At 34.7% G+C, this 21,647-nt stretch overlaps 1 long non-coding RNA gene across 1 annotated transcript in view; it reads left to right on the top strand.

Moving 5' to 3' along the window:
* The window catches only part of LOC129146879 (uncharacterized), a 214,805-nt gene extending 194,763 nt beyond the window's left edge, over positions 1 to 20,042 (top strand). The window contains exons 3-5 of the long non-coding RNA XR_008554204.1: positions 14,204 to 14,367; positions 15,796 to 15,871; positions 20,014 to 20,042. This is a non-coding gene — a long non-coding RNA (uncharacterized LOC129146879). The remainder of the gene's footprint in view (positions 1 to 14,203; positions 14,368 to 15,795; positions 15,872 to 20,013) is intronic.
* The last annotated feature ends 1,605 nt before the right edge of the window (positions 20,043 to 21,647 follow it).

Raw genomic sequence — 21,647 nt, 5'->3', positions numbered from 1 at the left:
TCACAGGCAATTTCTACCTTGCTCATCATTATGTTTTCAGGCCATAATGAGGTACTTGACAGATCATGCTTAAGAAAATTTAAGAAAAAGAAATTTAGTCACTTCCTCCCAGACCTTGCTTTACACATTGTCTAACTTAAGTATGGCACCTATTGAAATATGTAGAGTTGTCACATAGCATGTTGGAATTTGAGAGAAAAAATGAATAGAGATGCCTTTCAATCAAATTCTATTCATTACTAGCTTGAGAAATTAGGAAATCTTACTTAACTCTATTGCATTTCAGTTTCCTCATCTGTGAATTGAGGTTAATAAAACCAATATCATACACAAAGTCTAGCGTGATGCCTGATATAAATTGAAATGAGTAGATTGAATAACATGGATGATAAATCAGAACATGGAATACAGAATAAAAGAATTACAAATTAGAAGAAAGGCATCTGCTGATGAAACTGACCTAAATGAAGATCTTGCCTTGGAAATGTAGCAAGTGGCAAGATCACCTATGATTTCGGCTACAGTACTAAGACTTCCAGCTTGTGAGAAGGCAAACTGTTAAAACTATTAATAGTGGTAGATACTTATGAGACCTTTGGGCAATGCTCAAGAACAAGAGCAAGGCAGATGGTTTTTGCCATCGACTGCTTAATTCTCCATTCTTAGAGCTACTGTGCACTGTGAGACTGGGAAACTAGGTTTTATTGGGACCTCAGCAGAATCTCTGCCTAGTGAGTCTTCATGGAGAACAAGAACAGGAAAACTGGTAGAAAAATAATGAGTCTAGTATATTATAGCCAGTATCTGAACTAAAAATTCTGATGGAGAGAATTAGAACAGAGTCTAGCAGTTGGCATGACAAATTGAGGTATGGCCTTAATCCTCTGCCCACCAAGTGGAGGATAAGAAGTGTATGTGGGGTGAGGGTGAGCTAAGGTTTATGTGGTTCTGGCCTGGGTCACGTGGGGTTTCAGGAACTAAAATAAGAATGAATCCATGTGTGACAGGAAGGCGAATTGGACTACTGTGTAATTAGCATTCCAGGGAAAATTAAAAAAAAGGCAGATGTCTAAACACCTATAAATTGTCTTATAAGTTGTGTTCATATTTTTAACACATTTGGAGAGAGTTTCCAGAAGAAAGGTACATCCTAAAGATATACAAAAATCAGGGAAAATATATTTAATGTTCAAAGAGATATTCTAAAATATGTCCAGGCACATTGAACTGAATTTGACCTTCTTGGCAAAGATAAATACTTTTGTAAAAATAGAATTTCTGTTTATCTAAATTGAATGATAAACATTATTATTCCTGAAGTCTGCTTTATCCCAGATCTTCAATTTTCAACAATGAAGGATATCTTCAGATATTTTTATCCAAAGCCTTTCCTTCATTCTTCTGACTATCCATTTTTTCTTTTGTACTCTATGGAAAATTAATGACAATAGGGCTGATTCATTTTGTAGAACAGCTCAATCATAGTTGGATATGTGTATGTGTAATCTCACTTCATTATAACATTTATGACTTGGATAGATCTAGCTCATAACTCACAGAAGACATAATTTTTATTTTCCTGTTGAATCTTTTCTGTTTGATTATGAAAAAAAAATATGTTCCAAATGATAAAATTAACTTTGTGTTTGTTTATAAAAATCAGTGCTATATAAAGCTTAGTCTTTCCATCACCTAACAGCTTTTTTTTTTTATATACTAGCAATTGATGAGTCTCATGTGAAGGGTCATTAATAAACTTAGGCTGAGATCCAAATTTTCAGAAATTCTCCAAAAGACATTCAGTGTGTGTGTGTGCATGCATGCATATATATGTTTTACAACACTGTGACAGTAGGCCTGGGGATGTAGTCAGTAATTCTGGTCTTTCTTAAAAGTCTCTAAAGCTTGGTGAATTGTTTGGAACCCTGCACAAATAAGACACATAAAAGTAAGCCAAGAACACAGCACAATGGCAAGAATGGTGTCACTGGGCGTCTCACAACCTAGTCCTATCAGCTTGTGATCCACACATTAATGCTGATTTTTAGAAAAAGACAAATGGTGAATTTTAGCCAAAATTTCTGAGTGGGCAGGTCAGCAGAAAGTTTCATCTCATTCCCAAGAAAATTCTAGGCCATTTGCTTTCCATTTTAGTCAGTTCATCCAGCAGTTTGCTGTGGGAGGATATTTTGGGTGTTCTTGATGAAGGAGGTGCTACCTAAAGTCAAATAGATCATGAGTATAAGAACTAGGATATGAATCCAGATCTCCTGACTCCAATTCCATAGCCAAACTATATAAATAACTTATAAAGGGCTTAAATAACTAATCCTTTGCAGGAGAGTTAAGTCAATTTAGGTTGGATTCAATAATGAACAAAACATCCGAGTGTGTTTCTGTTAGAGAAGTAGAGCTCCTTTTTACGTCAGTAGAAAAAGGACTTTATATTGAATTCAGGGTAGGGCTCTCAATGGACATTCCTGCTGCCTGATCATATTTCTTAGTAATCTCTTAATATTTATAGATAGAATGCCAAAAAAAAGTTAAGTGTGTGTTAATCAGTTCCTAAAAGGATTAGACCTTAACTTTAAGTATTAAGCCTTTGCTTATCTTGTCAAAGTCTTCAGTTTTGTTGGAATCCTAATTACTAACCTATTCCCCTGTGCAGATGGTCATGGGCAGGAAGTGCCTCCTCCCTTGACCGAAGTAATTTATTAGTTTGTTGACAGATTACACAAGGCTGAACTCTCCACTTATCAGAGTTAATGTCTCAAATATGCCTGAGGAGTGTGTATTTTATATTTGTAAGGTCATCATGTTACCACAAGCTCTAGCCTGTTTGTTTGAATAAGGGCAAGAACATGCACATAGATCATTCAGTAAACTTATTAGTTAGAGGTAGGTGGCTAACAAAGATAAACACTCTCTCCACACAGTACCTGAGGAAAAAGTCTCCCAATTCTTAGTCTGGTTCATATATTAATACTGATACATATTTTATGTATAAGCTCAATTATTTTTCCTTAGTTTTAGGTACATGCAAATAGTTCAGTATTTCTTTATTGGATCTGCATTGCAATGATTTAATTCATGCAGAACTCTTTGTTACAACTAAGAAGCAAAAGGATATTTGTAACCATCATATCTACTACTCATAAAATGCCTCTTAATTTTTCTTAACATTCTATATCATCTTTTTGTGAAAGTATAAATTGAACAGTTTCTTAAATTTATTACTTATTAGAAAAGGATTTCTTTCTTGTATATGTCCTAAATCTGACTATAATCCTGAGGAGTTGCATATAATTTTATTTTATTATTTATATATTTTTAAAGATTATTTATTTACACAAGCACTGGGTACAGTCAGAAGCGCGGGAGGGTGAGAGAATTCACCAGAGCCAGAGCGGGGAGCAGAACAGGCAGACTGATGAAATACACTGCTGAGGGGAGCAGCGGGCATGACAGGAGAGGTCTGTGAGCCATGTGGGACTCTTACCAGTGGCCAGGGATGGAACCGGTGCTGCAGAGGCTGTGGGCAGCTTCGCAGCCCAGCACTCAACCGCTGCGCTATCAGGGGAGGCCCGAGTTGCATATAATTTTAACATGTGAGATTGAATGCTCAATATGACCTGATCTCTTGCCATAAAATTAAAAAAGTATAAACGACGATTTATATATTTATATATGACGATTTATATATTCAGATAAAAATTCAATAACTGCCTGATGAGATCATAACAAAAATAATCTATCAGTTATTGCATCCACAGCTCAAGAACATTAGAATTATTGGAGGATATTATATAAACAAATGGAAAAAAGGTAATTGTGTTGAGGAAATATCTCAAGATATAAAGTACTAATTCCCCCTTTTCCTTCATTTCTTTTCTGTTTGCAAATATGATTTCCTGTCAACTAGAGCTTATTGAAGAATGGCACATTATAAGTTGCCAGTGAGTGAGGTAGTAAAGACAGTTCCCTCCATCTTTGGTTGAAGAATTACCTTGTTTCCAAGGACCACTGGGTCGACAAGGAACATAGGATTAACCAAGTGACAAGAGTAAAAGGCTTTTTATGGTTTTGCCTTGAGACTCTTCAACTTGAGTTAGTATTTCCATGGACTCATGTCACCTGCTTTTGGTTTTATCAAGTTCCATTTTTAGTTCATATTTATTAAGAACAATTCTAGTTTTGTAGTTCAATATTATAAATTTTTTCACATTACTCTTTGTTTTTATATTTTCTATTATAGTTTTAATAGCAAAGCTTTTGAATTTCTTGATTATTCACTTTTGTTTCACAGCTTTGTTTAAAACTTTACTATTTAGCTTATATATTCCTTTCACTTTTTTAACTTCATCCTAAGTTTTATTTATGCTACATTGTTATGTTTATTTCATCACCTCTTTCTCAACTCCCTTATTATTTACCTTTCTTTGTACATTTTACTTTCCTCAAAATACTTACCACTTTGATTGTTTAGCTTTCTAGCTTAATTTCTTTTTCTTTAATTTAATGTTGTAGCTTCTATTATAGTGGCCACAACACTATAACAGGGTAGCTAGAAAAGAAAAAAAAAAAAAAACGGGCCCAGAGCCTCTGCTTATTCACTGGGGAAAAAAGAATGTACAGGACCACGTGGTCACAATATTAAGGAAAAATAATTGATTATCACAAAATCATTTATTCAAGTTTGAATATGGTCATCATCATCGTATGGATTTTGTGCAGTGTCTCTCAACCATTACTTTGAGATTAAGTGCTCCCCATTCCAAATAAGAGATTGTTCTGTCAGGACCACCTGTGTAGAGCCAGAGATGAACCCGATGAATATGCATTTGCCATTATACCTGTGCTGTGTGAGGACCCCACACATGGGGGGGTGGTTTGGGGGGCTTCTGCCTGGGCATAGATGATGTTCTGTATAACTCTTTATTGAATGTGATTGTACATGACAATTGACCATATTTCCCTCTTTTTGTCAAGGCAAAAAGGATCAGAGGGATCCTAGGCAGATTTTTGGCTCATTTCTTGGAATTTTGTAGTAGGAATTTATAGGATAACTTCTGTGTACTAAAATTCACTCTAGGTTGTCTCCTTCCTTTTCTTATCCTTGTGTTAAATTTGCCCCAACTTCTTTACTCATTAGTATCTTTGGTGTGGTTTTTACATGTATGCATCCTGAAAAGTGCTTTAAATTAGTTTTGAGAGATTATTTTCACAATATATGTTTTTAGTAGATTGCACACTTTTTGAGCTGAAACTATGCTCCATCTGCCTCTCCTGGCATGAGGAGTGCACTACCTGAAATGAAGAAGGTGTGAAATCTAATTTAATCGATTCCAGTGAAGTTTTGTGCTTATATTTTCATACAGACACCAAGTGTTCAGGATTCAGATACATTCCTAATTCTAATTTAAAAAGAATTCATTCAGTGAGTGTTGTTTCTAAGGTTTATCTTCATTGAGCTGTTGTGCTCAGGGCTATAGCTTAAAATAGCTCATGACTTACATCCTTTTACCTCCTCCAATAGCTCAAGGTCACTCAAGGCATTTCAACTCAAAGACCTGTCTAACAAACGTCAGCTGACACTCACAGACTTTTTGCCCATTTTGTATTGTGAGGGTTTCCTACAGCTTTCTTTTTCCGTTACCGTGGAAAAAATGTTAAGTATTTTTCCTAGAACTAAACATTTCTAATGGACATGTCTAATGAGCTGCAGATTGTTGTTAGGTTATAGGCAGGGATGAGAAGAGGAATGTTGTCAGGGAAATCTTCATCAAGCCATTTAAACAGAAATTATTTTGAATTATCCTTATGGCATAAATTTACATCTTGATTTTCCTGTAAATCCCTTAATGTAGTGCTGTATTTGGGGAAAGCTAGGTTAAAAATAAAGGCCAAAATTTTCAGAGAAATATCTGGAGTGAAACCTCTTGCTGTGTCTCACCCTGAGGACACAGGGGGATGACTCTCATATGCGCAACAGAGAGAGAGGGATCCTTCCTTCTATATGAGCACAGCAAAATGGATTTCCCTGGGGGGGTCCAAACCAGAGAATTCTTATGAATGCCCAGATTAATGCTTTCTTTGGGAAAGCAAAGCCATATATGTATTTTCTTTAGAATGCCCTTAAATTTAAGCTTGAAATTTGAAAAATTTTAATGTGACATTAAAACATTGTCTATTGTTAGAGGGTATCCCTATTTGAATGTAAATCATATGAATATAATTTTATCCAGTTTGAGAAAACATTGACAAGTTTCTCTAATGTTAATATAACTTGCAAACCACCATCCAGAATAATCAAGTCTATTTTCAGTCATTAAATTATGCATTTTTTTTAATATTTTTTTCAAGTTTAAATGCTAGTCTCTAGAGCAGTGGTTCTCAAATAACAACTTTATTGATTTCTATAATTTTGGTGGTATTTTTTTTTTAATTTACTGAAAAATCCATACTCGGGAACAAGAATATTTCTTTTATCATAAGCCCATTATTTGCAACCCAATATATTAAATTTGACTTGTTATAGAAAAATATTTCTTGTAGTATGCAGTGTCTACGGATTGTTATTTCTAGGGATTTTAATTGTATACCAAAATGAAAGGCTTATGAACAATGTAAGTTTGCCAATGAAAAAAATGAGTTGGCAATATTCAACTTATTTTAATTTTAATTAATTGGCATTTCTAGAGATTTTAATTATGTGCCAAAATGAAAGGCTTATGATGAATAATGCCAAGTTTGCCAATCAAAAAAATGAGTTGGCAATATTCAAGTTATTTTAATTAATTGTTTTCATTTTTTAACTGAAGTAACAATGCATTATACTATTATATAAAGTTCAGGTGTGCATCATAATAATCCACACATGCACATATTACATTAAGCTCACTTGTAAAAGTCCAATTCTGTCCATCATACAGTTGTCTTCTTTGTCCCTATTTATTCACCTATATCCCCCCTCCCTTTCTGGTCATCACTGATTGTTCTTTATAGTCTGAAGGTAGTTCAAGAGTTTGTGTGTTTTTTAAGTTATTTAGTTGATGAGTTAAATCATACAGGTTTTGTTTTTCTCTGGTTTATTCCTTAAGCACAGTACCCTGTAGGTACATCCATGTTGTTGCGAATGGCAGGAGATTTTTTAATGTGTCTGTGTGCACACTGAGCAGTATTCCATCGTATGCACATAACACATTTTCTTATGGAATGATCTATTGATGGGCACTTGGAAATGTAGACTGACCCGACTCTAATGGAAAAGAGTATCAAGGTTTCTCAAAATTCCTACTCAGCAAATCCATTCCTAAGTTATTTTCTCCCAAAATAGAAAACACTAATTCAAAAGGAAATATGTACTACTATGTGCTGTTTACATACTGCAATAGCCAAACCATGGAAACTACTTAGGTGCCCCTAAACAAATGAGTGGATCAAGAAGATGTGGTATAGATACATGATGGAATACTCAGCTATCAAAAGTGATAAACTCTTGCCATTTGAGACAACATGGATGGAGCTGGAAGGAGTTATGCTAAGCAAAATAAGTCAGAAGGAGAAAGAGTACTAAATAGTGCCACTTGTATGTGGCATATAAAGAAACAAAACAAAGAGTGAGATAGTCAAACTTGTTACCAAACCTAGAAATTTGGCTACAGCACTGAGGCTACCAGTGTGGCAGTGGTCGGGGAGGGGTGTGAATAAAGTATGGCAGGAGCACAATGAACTATGGTGACAGACTCTGGGTGTTTGGAGGTGGGTGTGGTGTGGCAACAATACCTGAAGGGAGAGATGCAGTACTACTATTACTTCTATTTTGTGTACACACACACACACATCCGTCCATATGTGCAAATATACAATATAGAAAATTCTCCATATTTCACTTCACATCAGTTTAATTGTCACCACCACAAATCATTTCATCCCAAATAACTTCTTTCTACAAAAATGACATATTTCGCTACAACCAATTTCATTGGGATCAAATTAAATGGGCTAAACTCCAACATTACCACTTTATACCACAATCATTGATCTAAGGACCTATATTTGAATATCTGGCTATTTAGCAACATTTAGCTCCTATGTTGGAATTTAGCTGGGATTACAAATTTAGTTCCTACACAGATTGAGAGAAAAACACAGATAGAGAGAAAAGCATGAGATGTACACATTAGTTTACTGGACTGTGAGACTCCCGTCATGTTTTCTCCTTGACCTTTATACATATTGAAGACCAAACTCTAGTGCCCTGTGTGGTGGAAGAGCTCAGTTAGAGGCCCATTTCTCACCACCATGCGCACACAGGTAATCTCATTCGACATCTACAGTTCAACCTGTCAGGACTCTCCTTTATTTTTGTGTATGTCAGATACCAAAAGAAGCAAAATGTCCACTTTCTTGGCTACCCTTGTTACCTATTTCTATCTATTATCGCTCGTGTGCGTGTGTATATGTGTGTGTGACACAAGTTTACACATAAATGTATGTATGTGTAGTTTCACTTACAACAAGGACTAAAAAGAACTGAAAGAGACACTAAAAGTAACTGACCAACTCTAGAGGAATTTTTGACAATGTAGTCAACATAGTAAATTTAAGAAAAATATATTGGGAAAAATCCAATAGATTGTTAACAATTGACTAGTTAATGTTAAGAACAGGACCGTGAGAAATAGTTTCTATAGTGCTGCCCATACATTCCTGTTCACAGGATGTTTTTCTGAAAGTCAATCTGAAACTAGATAATATAATACATAAGAACACACACCACAGACCTGAGTGTAAGTTTGAATATTTATACAGATAAATTTTGCATATTTACAAGTTATTAATGAACCATTTTTGAAATTTATTATATTTCCTTTCCTAAAGTTAGGCTTTTTCTCCCTTAGTCAATGGATGCTTCTTAACTGTATAGAATAAAGGAAAAATGTTTTTTCCACATATGCATAAGATTGTAACCATATGCACTCAATAGTCCAGTTTCTACTATGGGTTATATTACATAAAAATAAATGACAAAATCTCTGCCTGGAAAGTCAATATTACAGGGGAAGAAGTGATGTAATAGAAATGACCAGAGTGTTGTCTGTTAACTTTAATTGGAATGCACTTTCACTGCAGTTTCCAGAATAAGAATGTCTAACATATATTAAGCCAAATAAAAGAAATTCAAATACAGTGAAGAAATTAAAAACTAAAAATACATGTTATTTGCATTTTATAAATTTCTTGTTTATTTTATTTTGGTACTAGGATTATTTTAGAATAATTTTTGGTATTAGGATATTTATAATAAAATAGGGATCATGACTGATTAATATGATTTTGCTCCAGAGTAAATATATAAGGCTCTCATCTTCCTCTCAACCATTTATGTAAATAAAGAAATTTCAGGTAGAGATTCTCCATAATATGAGTTTTGATAAGAGTTTTTCTAATGCAACATTTGAAAATGACTGGGCAGTGATAGAAGAGAGCACCTTTTTTCCAATTCTGGCTTCTTGAAGAGGGATTTTCATTAAACATGATGCTGGCAAAGTCTGCTCCTATTTCTAAACTGGAATAGCCTAATTCATAGGAGTTACCTGGCTGATGAGTTCCAAATTTGATCTACCATTCTCAATGTGATGGGTAATAAGCTCACAGAAATCCCTTACAAGGAAGTCAGTTGCCTTTTGCTCATTGCCCTAGTCAGAAATGATGCCAAAAAGTGTGTTCAATATGAAGACTTAAAATTGTCAGGGACGGACAGCCCCCAAGTTCACTCTGGACTAGTTTTCTTTGGCTAACATATTTGAATCTCATGATCAGCTATGCAATTTGATTTTATATCTAATACAAGGGGCATTTTTGACTTCCATCCTTGTTTTATTTCTTAAATTGATGAAATCTAGCCTGAGAATTAGAATGATGCCTGCTGCCCAGATCATAAATGATTAAATCACCTTAAAAAAATTGTCTCCTCTATTCAAAGAGAATAAAATTTGCTACTAACTAATGATGTGTTACTAGGCGCCATGCTTTAGTGTGTGTGGTTTTCACATACCATGTTGTTTTTTTCTTTCTCTGAACCATCCCTTTGACCATTTCAACACCCCCCCTTTTCTCTTAATCTGAGACACTCCATTTGGTAATACCTGCTAAGATTTTAATAAGTACTTAACTTTGTTGAATTGCCCACTCTGTAAATGTCCTGTATTTGTCTTTGGCACTTTGACTTACTTTACATAATTTTTTAAACTCATTCCATTTTACAGTAAATGCTAACATTTCATCTTTTTTATGAATAATATTCCATAGTATGGATATAACACATCTTCTTGATTCAATCTTCTGGGGATTTATATAGTTATTGTGATTAGTGCTGCCATAAATAGTTCTTTCAGTTGGTAGTTTTATAAGACTCAAATTGCTGGATCATACAGTATTTCTATTTTTAGCTTTTCAAGGTAAATCCAGATCACTTTCCAAAATAGTTGTACCACTTTACATCCCCACCAACAGTCTACTAGGGTAACTCTTTCTCTGCATCCTCTCCAGCACTAATTATTAGCTTTAAAAAAAATGTATGCTATTCTCTTGGGTATGAGGTGATATCTTATTGTGGCTTTCATCTACATCTCTTTTATTAAAGGTGATGATGAGCATTTACCCCCTGTATCTATTGACATTCTGGATACACTTTTTGGTAAATTGCTACCAAATCTTTTAACTCTCTACAGCATAACATGCCTGTTCCTCTTATGTTCACATTACTGGAAACAGAAATATGAAGATGGGGCCTCCCCGGTGGCGCAGCCGTTGAGCGCTGGGTTGTGAACCTGCCCGCGGCCTCTGCGGCGACGGTTCGATCCCCGGCTGCTCCCCGGCCACCGGAGGAGGGTCCCACATGGCGCGCAGACCTCTCCTGCCGCCCGCTGCTCCCCTCAGCAGTGTACTCCGGTCCTTCTGCCTGCTCTGCTCCCCGCTCTGGCTCTGGTGAATTCTCTCACCCTCCCGTGCTTCTGGCTGTACCCAGTGCATGTATAAACAAAACAAACAAACAAATAAATAAACATGCCTCTATAAAATAAAAAAAAAATCTTTAAAAAAAAAAAAAAACAGAAATATGAAGATGTTAGTTACTTGCCAAAGGATATAGTTAGTAAGTGGCAGGGCTGTGACTCAAACTCAATTCTGCCTGAGTATAAAGATGATTATTTTTAAATAATTGTTTACATGGCATTTAACATGAAAAACACAAGAAGATATGGTTAAATCACCATGTCCTTGCTTTTCTATTAGGTGAGAAAAGTTTAAAAAAATTAAAAAGAAGATAAATTGAGGTGTCTATTCAGTTAATAATCTTGTATCTGACCCCCTTTCACTCTCTTGTCCTGCATGCCAATCCAACACTATCAGAAGGTTCCTCTTGCACTTATGAAACTTGCATATACACTCAAATAGAAAATTTGGGCTTTTAGCTATGTATATTCATAATCATCTGAAAATTACTTAAAAAACTTGTAGTAATCATACATCGTATATCAAATTCTATTTAAAAATTAATTTATGCACATTTATTGTGCATAAATTTGATTGCTATACATGGCTGCTTATTTTTGAAGTTTTACTTTTCTGTTTAATCTTCCCATTTCTCTTTCTGCACCACTCTATAGAATAACCCCACTACATACACACACAAAACAAAAGACTGGCTAGAATCCAGTGCTCTTCTCCATACTTACATGTTTGTATAAAATATGTAGAACTTGTAACTTGAGTTTAGATAAATCAGGTTATAAGACTTCAACTTTATAAGGGGTTTTATTTACCACCCCTCTTTGTCTTCCAAAGTTTTTTTTTTATTGTTTAAAAAGATCCTTAAGGATTTCCTTTGCTTCAGGAACAGATGGGCACCATCACACAAGAGCCACCCACAGAAAGCTTTAGAGTTAATGCATGTTGTGGCGAGTTTTCCATTTGATATCTTACAGTTTGTAAATTCATAGCAATAAAAATATTGTGCAACATGCATCCCATGATGTCATTTCTTTTGTTCATTGTGGTATCATTTGCATTCTTTTCATGGGTTTCTTTAATCGTAACTCTTTTTTATTCATTAAAGGTCAAGTTATATAAACTATTTATAGATACACTTTTTTTTTTTGCTTGAGCATGGCTAAAAATATGCATACTGGTCACAAAAGAATTTAAAAAGAAGTGTTAGACAATGAAAAAATAGCTAATGGATTTATAGGATCATTCAGGTTTTCTTTGATTTTAATTTTGTAAATTATATTTTTCTAGTGATATTTTCATTTCAATTTTTGACATGGAGATTTTTTTTGTAAATAACATCTTTTAAATGTCTGATATCCAATATTTTTTGACTAGTTTCTGTCTATAAAAAATTGTTTTAGGGCCTCCCCTGGTGGTGCAGCAGTTGAGTGCTGGGCTGCAGAAGCTGCCTGCAGCCTCTGCAGCGCCGGTTCGATCCCAGGCAGCCAGCGAGGGTCCCTCGTAGCTCGGCAGACCTCTCCTGCCTTGCCCGCTGCTCCCCTCAGCAGTGTATTTTGTCAGTCTGCCTGTTCTGTTCCCTGCTCTGGTGAATTCTCTCACCCTCCTGCGCTTCTGACTGTACCCAGTGCTTGTATAAGTAAATAAATCTTTAAAAAAAATTGTTTCATAAGTCTTACCATAGATGATGTTAATTTTATTATATTTTAAGAAACAGATGTTCTCTTGAGTTTATTTTGCTATTTTGTTAATTTTTGTTTCTATATTACATGTCTTAACTTTCTTCATTTTATTTTTTGTCCATTCTATAATATATGCAGATAGATACTTATTATATTAGTTTTTTTTCTTTTAAAAGATTTATTTATTTATTTATACATGCACTGGGTACAGTCAGAAGCGCGGGAGGGTGAGAGAATTCACCAGAGCCAGAGAGGAGAGCAGAGCAGGCAGAGTAACGAAGTACACTGCTGAGGGGAGCAGCGGGCGGCAGGAGAGGTCTGCGCACCATGTGGGACCCTCGCCAGCGGCCGGAGATGGAACCGGCGCTGCAGAGGCTGCGGGCACCTTCGCAGCCCAGCGCTCAATCGCTGCGCCACCGGGGAGGCCCTATATTAGTTTTAACCTCTGTTCTAGTATATGCTTTTGAAAATGTAAGTATTCCTCTAAATACTGCTTCAGTACATTAAACAAGTTTTGCCATGTAGCATTTTACTATCATTTATTTCAAAACTTTATTTTCTATAATGCCTACTGATATTAGACTATTTAGAAAACTACCTTTTATTCACTAAATGAGGATTTTTCTAATTAGGTTTTTGTTTATGATATCAAACAATGATTTATGGTCAGGAAAACTCTAACATTTTAATCTTTTAACATTTTTCACAACTTCATTGACCTTATACAATATTAATTTTGGGCAACTAATTTCTTAGATGTGTGTCCAAAAAATTACTGTATTTTTGATGGGTGATATATATATATATATATATATATATATATATATATACACACACACACGTATATAGAATGTACTCTCTCACTATATATATAGAATGTACTTAATAAAGATGCACTTCATTAAGTGTGTTCAGACTTTCTGTACCTTTTTCAATTGTTAACATATTGTTTAGTAAAAAAAATTCACTTATTTTAGCTTTGCCTATCTCTGTTTTCAATTTTGGAAGTTATATTTTAGGTGTATATAAATATATTACTTCTGCAAAATTGGAGAAATATTATGAAGTGAACTTTTTAAAGATTATACCTTATAATCTATTTTGTCAAATATTAATGGAGCTCTTTAGCTTCATTTCTGCCTTTCTCTTCCATCCCTTTATCCAAATTTTGTATACCCTTATATTTTAGAATGTCTCTGTATAAACAATTTAAAGCTACTGTGCTTGCTATAGCAATTACTGATTTTAAACAATATTCAGCTGAACAAGTGATAAAAATTAATCAACAATGTAGAGCTGGACAAGGTATAAATCAGGTTGGCATTTGCTATAGCATTGGTGTCTCTGTAGGATTACAACTGCATGCTTCTTCAGTAGTTGGGTTTCCCAAATGCTAAGCCTTAGAGATCTTATCTGAATTTGTTCAACTCTAGTGATAAACAGATGGCTAGAGGTGAGTAAATGATTTTGTAATATTCTGATTAGAGTTTTCTGTCTGTGTCTTATAGGTGCTTGCTAAGAAAAGTGAGTTAAACAAAATCACCATTCCTGGAGTAGATTAGCATGAAGAATGAGAAGGAACAGCAGCAGCAGGAGAACAAGAGAGGAATCAGATGGTTGCCCTTTAACACACTATGTTCAGGAGATCCCTTCCAAGAGGAATATAGCAAGAGTAAATAAACAGTCTGTTGGATATATTGTAAATATATACACAGATTATATAAAGTAATTTATTAGATGATCATGTTTATTCTTAGGTCCAAAACATATTGTTTTATGAGCTACAATGCTTTCCCGTATCTCAGGATGCATTTGCCAACCACATGCATAATAAATGATGTTGGTAAGTAATTCAGGACGGAAAGTTTAGAAATGTTATAAAAAATAGATCACTGAACTGTAGAGTATTTTACTTATTTTTATTTTCATATTTTTTTAATTTATTCTTAAACCATTGAAGCAGAAAACTCCATGTATAAGGAAGGTAGTTAAGCTTTATGTATGTCAACTTTGTAGACTTTATCTTCTGGAGACCTCCCTGAAAGACCTTTGGCTTCAGTAAGAAGCCATACCTGGAGAACAACTATTCCTTTAAGTGTTCTTAGGAATATTTCTTTGGTTTTTGGCTAGAATTTTAATCAAATGGTGATGTTTTAGTTCAATAAATTGTATGTCAAAGATTCAATTAAGAATCCAAATCATCTGAGATGTCAGTTAAAAGGCAGATTAATCCTGAAGAATGGAGGCCTTATACACTGCTAGTGGTGCAATCCTTATGGAAAAAGAGTAGAAAGTCCTCAAAATATTAAAAATGGTAATTCTGTCTGATCCACATATCCCACTTATGGGTATTGCCTACAAAATTCAAAAACAATAATTCAAAGAGGTGTATGTCCCCCTGTGCTTACTGCAGCATTATTTTTAATAGCCAACAGTTGGAAACAAATTAAGTGCCTATGGACAGGTAATTAATTGGATAAAGAAGGTGTAGTTGATATGCATGATGGAATGCTACTCAGCTATGAAATTATATTAAAATCCTACCATTGCTACAGCATAAGTGGACCTAAAAAGTATTATGCTTGGTGATATAAGTCATGCAAACACTGTAGGAGTTCACTCAAAAGGGATGTAGAGAAATAAAAGATTGAACTAAATAAAAGATTGAGCTAAATAAAACAAAATAAACATTTAGGGTGAAGGTGGGTAAATTAGGTAAAAGGTACAATGCTACGGTTACAGATAGAACTTTTAATGATGAACTTAATATAGGATATACCCAAGTTGATATATAATGATGAATATCTGAAACATTATAATGCAATGTTACTTCAATTAAACAGTGCATTAGAGAAAGAATCCACTCCGAAAGAGAGTAGTTATGTGAACGTGATGATCATTTCAGGCAGATTATGCAAAGAATTGTTTTGTTCTCATCATGTGGTCATTCATTCTAAATCATAAGTGATACTCAGAATGGTATTTTGAAGAGGAAAATGTGTAGAGACTGCTTCTCATGTGATTATTGATCCCCCTTAGAAATGCTGAGTAGAGATGAAAATCAGAGTCAGTGTTATTAACATGACTTTTATGATTTTAGGGCATCTCCTATGTGACTGAGCCCGATTGAGCCTTAATATCCGTTTGGAGGAAACTTAGTAAGGAGACATAGTGAAGTAAGTAAATTCCAGTAAAAGAATTTAGATAATCTTTAAAGTGCAATACAAATTTTAACAAGAGATAACAGTCATTAAAAATAGAACAAGTACATTATTTGGATGCAAATGAATTCAGCTAACAAGGAAATTAGAAAATGCATACTAGATAAAAGAGAAATCAAGACCATAAATCACTGAGCCAAAGGTAGCAGGAAATCAGTGTGAAACACAATTCCTTACAAAATTCATGAAACCTTCCCTAGGGCACTGAATATTCCATAACATTGTCACAAGTACTTGGAACATTTACATCTAAATTTCAAATCATAAGTTTACCTCATCTATTTGTGTAAAGTAATTTAAATTGGGGTTATCCTAGATGTTTCCCTAAAATTCTACTAGTTCAGATTGCAAAATGCTTTGTTTTTGAATTTGATAATTTGTAGGATGAATGGGTTTAAAAATGGTGAATTAGTAAGTGAAATGAGGCTATCTGAGCATTCAACAGGTCAATGACCTTTTCAAAACATGTTTATATTAAGTGACTTTTGTTCCCATTCATAAATGCCAAAAAAACCCATATCTCATTCACAATAGTGCTAAAAAGAAGACAATGTTCTGCAACTTATTTAAACATTGCTGTAATAAGTATGCAAACAGTTGAAACCATGTTCTTAGGTATTTGGGGAATTAAATTATTCATGAAAAAATTGTGATAAAGATAAAAGAAACCAGTGTCTCAGAGACTTTCCAGGGTTAGAGATTATCAATGAGTTTCATAGGGTGTTTTGGGCAGTTTTGATTAAAATATTCTTGTAATTACTTTGCATAAACATTATATTGTAAGTCCTCAGTTAACACTGTGGATTAGATCTTTAGAACTATAAGTGTTAAACATCAAATTAAAGCAGATCCTTGAGGGCCTCCCCGGTGGCGCAGCGGTTGCGCGCTGGGTTGCGGCGCTGCCTGAAGACTCTGCAGCGCCGGTTCAATCCCCGGCCACCGCCACCCGCTGCTCCCCTCAGCAGTGTACTTCGGTCCTTCTGCCTGCTCTACTCCCCACTCTGGCTCTGGTGAATTCTCTCCCCCTCCCGCGCTTCTGACTGTACCCAGTACTTGTCTAAATAAATAAATAAATCTTAAAAAAAAAAAACAGATCCTTGAATATTCAACTTTGATTTGTTGAACATTGTTTGAGGGTTTATATATATATATACATATATATATATATATATATACATGATAGCAAGCAAAACACTACTTGGTGAAATGACATTATTCAAAGACCTGCCATAACTTTACCTGCATTTCTCACCACAGTTTGAATCCTGAAGGAGTAAAAACTGTTTAAATTATCCCAATGACATCTCAGATTTTTATCAAATACATTCATCCTTATGGTCATTATACATATGTCTGATGGTCTCCTGAAAAGCATTTTTATTTAATTTAAATTTATTTTTAAATGAAGTATTTTTTTACATTGTTTTTAATTTTTGGACAGTATATGATTTCTCCCCTCAGGTGTTTAGTTTCCCACCACCAAAGCACTCACAGTTCCTCACTATAGTCCCTTGTGCTCTTCCTTCCCTATTTTCACACACCCTCCTCTTTCCTTCTGAATACCTCAGCTTAATGGTCAGCTTTCAAGGTTTGTTTTTGTCTGACCCTTTATTTAGTTTCTCTATAGTCCACATATAAGTGAAACCATCTGATATTTGTAATTCTCACTTATTTCACTAAGCATAATCCCTTCCAGCTCCATGTTGCTGCAAATGGCATGAGTTTATCTTTTATTATTGCTACTATTCCATTGTGTATATGTACATCTTCCTGATTCAGTCATCTGTTTTGGGACATTTAGGTTGTTCCCATTCGATAACATTTTTAATGCTACTTTGAGTTAATAGTATATGACACTAAAGACTTATATTTTCAAAATATGTCCATATGTAGCACAATGATTGAGAATATATGACTGCTACTTATTTGCAAATTACTTTGCAAAAATCCAGTGAGTTCAGCATCAACCTGTTGCACCATTCAACTGGGGTGGCCTTCACTACGCATCTTATATGAGTGGAAACCACATAGTCACACAACATGCTTGATTTTGAATTACATTCACAGTTTTCCAAAAGGTTTGTAGAACCCATTAGTTATACAACACATTTTTTGGATTTAATATTTTTTTTCAGTCACTGTTATAATACAGTTTTCTGAAAGAAAACATTATTAATCTAGAAAGTCTTTCTTTCTTGGTAGATATGATTTCTGCTAGCCAACATGAAGGATGTTTTAAGAACCCTCAGTGTGTATCTGGATTCTTTCATATGCATCCTTTCCAGAAACATGTTGACTAGAGTCCCAGCACGTCTGCACTGTCCATGAGTATACAATCTCCCTATGGGACTGTGATAAAGTTATTTACTTTGTAGCATTGGCTTAAGGAGATATTAACAAAGCATTTTTAAAAATTTTCCTTGGACACATAGTTAGCAATAACACACAGCACACTAGCAACAGATAAGTCTTTTAGAAGGTTTCCTACCAGCAAAAAAATTGCTTATGGAGAAATAAATATTAAAACCCACTTGCAGTTTGAGTTTGTGAAAACTCAGTGTCCAAAACAGATAATGTGATTTCTAAGTAAACTGACCATCTGAGGAATATTTTCACACATTTTCATTCTATGAGAAACATGATTTTAGGACAAATAGGGAAAGCTAGGGAATAATCCTTTAAGCAGACACGCTATCCTATAAACTTGCCCTTGTGAAAAACTACCCATGAGCATATTTAAGGGCTTATTGTTCTGTTTTCTGTGTATATGAGGTATGATCATACATCTGGGGAATGAGTTATGAAATGGAAAATGTTCTCTGGCCTGAGACTACAGACAGAGCTGTTCCGGTGTTACTTTGGCTTGGTGACAACATTTAAAAATTCTTCTTAGTGCAGCCAGAGTTGAGAGTCTCAACTTCTCTCAAACAATAAGGTAAAAATGATCCCAAGTTGGACATCTTGCTTCTTTGATTTTATAATTTTAAGCAAGAAACCACAACACTAAGTTATGTATTCAATTACACAATAATTTGAAGCATCCTTTCCTAATTTGTTTTTTTTTTTATTTGCTTTCAAATGTTATTCACTGTCTAGCTAAACAAACAAGTAAAACACATGTGAATGCTTGTATCACTGCTCAAAAAACATAGATGAGTAGCACTGAAATAAATGCCAGTTTTTTCCTTGATTCCAGGTTTGTTGCTTGTAAACACCAAAGGATTGAAAGAGTGTGATTTTCTTATGATACTATGTATTTGTTCAAAAGATGATTTCTCCAGTTGTCAACATATTTAATCTAATTTCCTAAACTTTGTTTTCAGACTGGGCAGATTGCACAAATAATGATGGGATCTTAGCATAAATCTATTAATTTTCTCCTAATTCACTTCATTAGAAGGAGAAAAACCTGCATGACTACTGCTGGTGGGAATGTAGACTGATCCCGCGACTCAGGAAAACAGTATGGCGATATCTTAAAATACTTAAAAATTAGCTACGATAAGACCCAGCAATTCCATGTCTAGGTATCTCCCTCAAGAATGCAGAAACACTAATTCAAAGGGATGTATGTACACATATGTTCACTGCAGAATTATTTAGTTTACCCATGCTATGGAATTAGCCAACATGCTAATGGGTGAGTGAATTTGGAAGATATGGTATATATATATGCACTATGAAATATTACATAGCTACATAAAAAAAAGGATAAACTCTTGCCATTTGCAACATGATTGTAACCAGAGAGGTTTATGCTTAAGCAAAGTAAGCTAGAAGGAAAAAGACAAAAACCAGATGGTGACTTATATGTGGAATATAGAGAAAAAAATAACAAACCCTAGAAATCTGATTATAAAATTGAACCTACCAGGAGAGGAGCTGGGAGTGGAAAGCAGGTGTGGAGGGGGCCAAGGAAAAACAGAGGAGGACTATGTGTGCCTTGGGGGTGGGGGTGTGTGTGGTAACATTCATCTGAAGGGTATAACCCTATACTCTGAATCATATACAACATTTTAAGTCAATGTCCTCTCTCTTTCTCTCTTTGTCTCTCTCTCCCTCTCTATTACACATACATATATACAACAAAATTTCAGCAGAGGTAACAGACACCTTTCCAATGAAGACACTCAAATAGCCAAAAAAGTTTATGAAAAGGTATTCAGCATTACTAATCAACATGAAAATGCCAACCAAAGCCACATGAGATATCACCTCACACCTACGAGGATGGCTAACATCAAAAATATAAAAGGTAACAAAGTGAGGGGGAGCGTATGGAATAAATGAAGTCTAGTGCACCGTTGTTTGGAATGTGTATTGATGTAGTCACTATGGAAAGCAATACAGAGTTTCCTCCAAAGATTAAAAATAGAACCAACATATCAACCAGCAAGCCCACTTCTGGGCAGATAGCCAAAGGAAATGAAATTGGTTTCTTAAAGCTGTATCTGCACTTCCATGTTCATTGTAGTATTATTCACAGTAGCTAAGATCTGAAAACAATCCAAGTGTGTCCACAGACAGATGAATGGATAAAGTCTCACATATACACTCACACACACAGAGGAATATAATTCAGTCATAAAGAAAAAGGAAATCCTGTCATTTGCAACAACAGAAATTGACAGTTTTACAAGCATGGAGAATTAAGTTAAAATCCGAATGATCTGACAGTACTGTAGGTACATTATTATATAGAAAATTTATTCTTTTCTCTTAAGTAGAAGTTGTAAATGAGCTTATGTTTCTGGTTGCAAATTAAATTTGTGATCTTGCAAAATCAGAAAGGAGGCAGTATTATTTTTAATTCACTGTACCTCACGAGGTATCTAAAATGTCTCTAACTTTTGTAGACCTTGTAATCTGCATTGTCAAAAAATGTGGTCATTATACTTTCTTGTATAGTTTTTGGTGATGGCCACTTCCTACCTCCCTCACTGTGTTTACAGTAAAGGCACTGTTTGTGTACAGCGGAAGACCATCAGAATCTCCCTACTTAATGGAGTTTAGTCTAGAACTGCTTGCTGTAAACAAAAATGAGAAAAGGATACTTGCTTTACTCAGGAATGTGGTCTAGTGTCTGAGTTCTGGCTTTATGAGGTTAGTATGCTTTTTCAAATGCATCTCAATTTTGTAAAAACCAGCTCTAGCTATCTTTAAGCCAGTTTCTTACGTGTGATAGCTCATTGTTAGCTAGTATATAAATTTGAATTTGATTTCTCATCAATATATATACAAATATATATTTCAGTATTGTCGCAGCAATGGAAAATACAAATTTGCTTCTTTTATTGAAAACTTGAATTCTAATCAATTGCATATATATCATAAACTTGTCATAGGCCAAGCACTCTCATAGGTGATGTGGAAATCTGACTGAGCTAAATAATAGAGATGGGGTGTTAGGGGAAATAAGGGCAGTAGTGGCAGTTTGACTTTCACCCAAACTTCATTTTCTTTTTTTAAATTTAATTGTTTAAATATATTTTTACATCATTTTTCATTTTTGCTCAATGTATGCATTTTCATCTTGGTTATAGTCCCCATACAATTCCCACCACCCTTGTTTCGATCCTACTTCCTTCCCTCTCCTCGCGCTCCCCCCGCCACCCTGAGTAGTGTGGCTCTGGTTTATAGTTGCTTGTTGATTTTGATTTTTACTTTATTATAATTAGTCTTTTTCCTGGTCCCTTATTTAGGTTTTCTAAATTCCTGCTATGAGTGAGAC

Source organism: Talpa occidentalis, unplaced genomic scaffold (assembly GCF_014898055.3).
Source record: "Talpa occidentalis isolate TD23 unplaced genomic scaffold, MPIMG_talOcc4v2.1 talOcc4.5, whole genome shotgun sequence".
NCBI lineage: Eukaryota > Metazoa > Chordata > Mammalia > Eulipotyphla > Talpidae > Talpa > Talpa occidentalis.
The sequence above is the reverse complement of the archived record's forward strand: the minus strand, read 5'-3'. Positions and strand labels throughout refer to the sequence as shown.